Source organism: Nicotiana tabacum, chromosome 5 (genome assembly GCF_000715075.1).
Source record: "Nicotiana tabacum cultivar K326 chromosome 5, ASM71507v2, whole genome shotgun sequence".
Lineage (NCBI taxonomy): Eukaryota > Viridiplantae > Streptophyta > Magnoliopsida > Solanales > Solanaceae > Nicotiana > Nicotiana tabacum.
This window is the reverse complement of record NC_134084.1, coordinates 51,786,462-51,791,933: the sequence shown is the minus strand read 5'-3', so window position 1 is coordinate 51,791,933 and position 5,472 is coordinate 51,786,462.

Below are 5,472 nucleotides of genomic sequence, written 5' to 3'. Positions count from 1 at the left end.
ATAAATAAATCGTTGTGTTTAGGATGGTACGTGACCTTGAGACTCTTGTATTGACCGATAATCATCAAGTGATTTTTCGGGACCATTGTGTGCTCAAATCTTATCTAAGGACGTTGTGGGTCCCCGAATCTATGTCTTTAGCGATCCCATAACTTGTGTGGTGAGAAATTGCATTGCAAGTCCAAGTCCCGAGCCATTGGTCTAGAACTTGCCCCGAATGTTTGTTGAGGCAAAATCCTAAGCAAATTTAGACTTGAGACATGATTATAGGCTCTCCTTGACCCAAATTATAGCTTGAGAACTTCCTTAGCCTACCAATGATAAAATCCCTAGTCAACCCATTTGAGCCTTAGACCTTTTTCCTTCAAGAACCATGATACAAGCCTTTACCTGTTCTAAAAGATACTCTCTCTTGGCACCCGATCTTTCCTTAGCACATGGACAAAGTATAAGTTTGGGGGGAGAGATGAGGATGACAACAAAGTGGTAAAAAGGTACAAAATGAAGAAAAAGAAAGGCAATGAAAAAGAAAGAAAAGCAAAAAGACAAAAAGAATGCTCAATGTAGAATTGAATAAAAAAGGATTCAAGAAAAGCAAAGAATGAAAGGTGTGGAAAGTTGAGAAAGGAGAAAAGATTTGAAATGTATAAGAAAGAGTGACAGTATGTCTCTCTAACCCCTTAGAAATAAGTGAAAAGACTCAAAAAATTAAGTGAATTTGTGCCAAAGTGAAACAAAAGAAGTGCTTAAGGGAAGATGGAACTTACTTAGACCAAACATTGCCTAACCGAAACTAAAAGCCTTCACTATGTCTCCACAAAAGCCCTATATAATCTCTAGTTGAATGAAACTTACATTAGTGGTGACTCACATAAGGGGCAAGCATATGGTACTTAGAGCCGGACTTGTGACTTTTCCTTGAGAGAGATGAGTGATTTTCCATTAACCTCATTCTGAGTGCTACTATTCTAAAAGTGAGGTTTGCTTAGGGAGAGATGAGGATGTGTGAATTTGGGTTCCACAATGACCAAAGTAATAGAAAGAGTTCTTTGATGTATTGAGTCAACTCTTGATGCTCTTGTGTCGCACTTAATCCATGGTATTTAAAAGGGTAAGTGTTGTTAATGATCCATTTGTATTGAGGGCAATTGTTAGTCTCAATTGAGGCTAGATGAGGTCACTTTAGAACAACTGAATTTTCTTGGATTTTCTCTTAAGGGGTGAGTCTTATTTTGTTTGCTTGAGAACAAGCAAAAGCTTAAGTTTGGGGGAGTTGATAACAAGGGATTTTGATACATTTTATACTCCTTCATGCTTAAGTTTTGATTAGAAATGTGTACAAAATAGTCCCAAAGGCTCACAAGTTGTGCTTGATTGCAGGTTTGATCAACAAGGTGATAAGATGTCAAAGATCAGCTCAAAAAAGGAGTGAAACTTGCACAAGTATCAATATAAGACAAAGCTCAGGCAAAATAGGGCCAGTGCGGCCGCACACCATTCTGTGCGGCCCACACAAGTGAGGTTCAGAGAGGCTGCTATTCAGGCAAAAAGGTAATGCGGCCGCACGAGGTTTTGTGTGGTCCGCACTGGGATCAATGCGGCTGCACTCAATTTAGTGCAGTCTGCAGAGCCAATGTTTAGAGAGTAGCCAGTTCCAAGTTTGAGCCCAATGCGGTCCGCACTCCTTTTTATGCAGACCACACTAGAAGCCATCCCGGCCGCACTCGATTCTGTGTGGTCCGCTTTGCCCGACTTCAGAGAGCCGTTTATTCAAGTTCAGAGCCCTAGTGAGGCCGCATGTGATTTTGTGCGGTCCGCACTAATCCCACAGGGGTATTTTTGTCCAGATTTTTCAGTTTAGTATAAATAGCATCTTTTCCCATTTTTAGGTCATCGGATAGTTTGTACTGAAGGTTGAGCTCGTGACTTCGATATCTTTAGCTATTTTGAGTAATTTTAGCTTCATTTCAACATTGAATCTTCAAGTTTAATTTAGCAATTAATTAATATGAGTTTTTCTTCATATATTTCTTTGTTTTCTTCTCTAATTATGAGTAGCTAGACCCATAAGCTAGGGTTGTGGCTCAACCCTAGTGTGGGTAATTGATGGGTCTTGTGTTTTAGTGCTTGATTGATCATAGGTGTTTGATATTTGGACTAATTTCATGTTTGATTGCTGAATTAGTGGTTGCAAATACTAGTTTGTGTTTAGTTGATTTTGGCTCTTCTTGAGAAAGAGAGCCTAAGTCTCTGAAATTGGTCCAACAAGGAATTGGGGTGTACTCAATAAATTGATAGCCCCAATTAAAGGGTTAACCTAGAGATAGTAATACCCAACTTGAACCTTGATTGCTTGTGCAAATTTGCATATCCAATTGGTCTTGATAAAGTCAATTCGGGCAAAATCACTCGAACTACCGAGAGGTGTAGAGTGAGTAGAATCGTGCAATGGTTGTATCATACTCCCAAAATGTGACTATCATGCCTTACACTCAAGTATCTGTCAATTGACCACCTAGGCGAAAGTCACTACCCTAGTGCCTTTTATCCATTTAAACAACTCGCAATAGTTTAATATTAGCTTATTTTAGTTTAATTGATCATTGTAGTTTTATACAATTAGAAGTAAATCAAAACCCAAAATGTTTAGAAGTAAAATTAAGAGCAAATACACATTTCCACTTTAGATAGACACCCGACTCCAACTTCTAGCTCCCTGTGGAAATCGATCCCGACCTTAATCAGGTAAAAGCTACTTTAGCCTCTCTCGCTACTCAATAGTAGTGCAGGGTTGGCTTCGATCAGACGGCCTAGCCGGTCGGGTCGTGATCGGACGCCATGCTGCACACATGGTGGTATTGTGCTGATATTGAAACCAGAGAGTGAGAATGAAATTGTGACTGATGTACATGTCTCAAATGAGGCAACCTACCCGATCGGGTCGTGATCGGACTCCGCGCAAGAAAGCGATGGTATTGTGAATGATGATGCAATAGTATGAAATGTCCCAACTTAAAGCTATGAAAGTTATGTGAAAGATCCCTCTTATTTGATGATGTGGTGATTGTCTAAAGCTTCTGTTAGTCCTTATGATTTCTCTATTCATGTATGGTTGTTCTTTCTAATGAGATGGTGTTTAGTTATACATACTAGTACTATTCCATGGTACTAACGTTCCTTTTGACATGGGCACTACATCTTTTGAATAGATGTAGGTGGTTCCATAGCAGACAGTGCCGATCGCATGTAGCGGAGCATCCCCCTCTCAAAAATCTTGGTGAGCCCCTTTTCTTCCAGGGGTTATGTTGTACATCTTTTGTTATAAATTACCACTTTTGAGGTATAGCCGGGGCCTTGTTGCCGGCAGTATCATAACTGTCTTTTGTATCCTTAGATGTTCCGTAGACGTTTGTGTGGGTTATGTACGGGCATTGGATGGGTCACTAAACTATGTTGTAATTCTAAACTCTTGTTTCCTCTGAATTGTGACTGTATGAAATTTTGGAAACTTGACTATGGTTTAAGGATTGTAATGTAAAATGAACTAGCAATGTTACATGTACGATCTTCCTTACTGTCTAATTAAATGGAAGCATGGTTTCTTGATTATAGGGAGTTGGGTAGAAGGTGTCCAAAAAGGCTTGCTCTGTTGGGTTCACTCGATTGAGCGTCGGTCGCGCCTCCCGAGGTTGGGCGTGACAATTTGTAGATATTTTTGCATTAGTGATAAAATAATGTCAATTTCAATAGATAATGCTACTAGTAACATTAATGTTGTAGCCTTGCTTACCACTACACTAAATCCTACATTTAGTAATATTTTTCATGTTAGATGTATTTGTCATATTTACCATTTAATTGTGGGTGGTGGTATGAAAATTTTAAATGTTGAGCACCTTACAAATGCGAATTGGGCTAATACTAAAATACTTGTAGATTTTTTAGAAAAATTTCATATTGCTACAAATGAATTTTCTGGGCAATATTATCCTACTATTTCTAATTGTTTAGTTTATATTGCAGAACTTGCAAATTTGTTTGCTTATTTTTCAGAGGGTGGGGAAATTTATGAACAAGCTATTGATTCTATGAGAAAGAAGTTTAAATTTTTTTCCCTATTCCCTCTATTTATGGTGTTGCTGCCTTGTTAAATCCTACTATGAAATTAGGAGGTCCTCAATTTTGGTATCAAACTGTTTATAATGGTTTAGCACTTGAAGATGAGGAGTTGTCTACACTTTCGGAAGCACAAGCCTCAATTAAAATAAATGCTCAAATTATTTATAGTGCTTATCAAATTGCAATAGATCATGCTAGACCAAATTTTCCAACTTCTTCTTCTTCTAGTTCTCAATCATCTAAAAGAACTTCGGGAGGGTTCAGGTGTTTTCAAGGTTCTAGTACTAGTGATTGTTCACAACTAAATGAGTTTGAAGTTTATTTATCACATGGAATTGAGGAAGTGAATCCCTACAGATCCTTTAATATTTTGGAATGGTGGAAGAACAAAGAAAAACACTTTCCGATTCTTTCAAGGATGACCTGAGACATTTTAACCATTCAAGCTTCAACAGTGGCATCAGAGAGCGCTTTCAATCAAGCAAGACTTCAACTCGGTGATTATAGAGCGTTTATGAGGGAGAACTTGGAAAAATCAATACTTTTCAGAGATTGGATCCGTTCGGAACGAAGAAATTTTGGACCTGCTGAATCACAACCAGAGGTAGATGAAGCTTATGAAGAAATGCTAGCTGAACTTGCAGAGGATTCAGCTTTGCCCAGAAGCGGTGATGAACAAGCTTCTTTTTCGCCACCACCAACGAAAATTCCTCCGAACTTTGAAGGATTTATGAAATTTGTAAGAGATACCATGTAAAATTAATATGTAACTTGTATTTTGGCACATCTTGATTAGTTTCTTTTTTCCCCTCAATGATGGTATTATCACCTTGTTATGCTCATTCCATGGGGAGGAAGACTAAGAAAGATATTGCCATGTTTTGTTAATGCTATAATAAAATTATAACACATTGCTTTGAATATCTCTTTGCAATATTTTTGTGTTTAAATTTGAATTCACAATTCTATAATATGATTTTTACAAGAAATTGCCTTAGATAACAATTTTAATTTTTTTGAAATTAACCGTTGGGCCCACTTAGGCCCACATAGGGTCGGGACCGACCCACTTAGCCCGGGACCATTAGTTCGTGGTCCCGTGCCGGTTCCTACTAAAAGCCCACGAAGCCCAGGTCCACTAGGATCGGCCCATGAAGCCCCGAGTCCACTTAGGACCGGCCCACGAAGCCCGGACCCACTTAGGACCGGCCCACAAAGCTCGTGCCCACTTAGGACTGGCCCACGAGGCCCATTTAGGCCCGGGCACGGCCCACATTACTGCCTTAAGCTATATATATATATTTACCAAGTAAACAAAACTTTTACTTAGCCCAAAAAAATAATAATATGAAA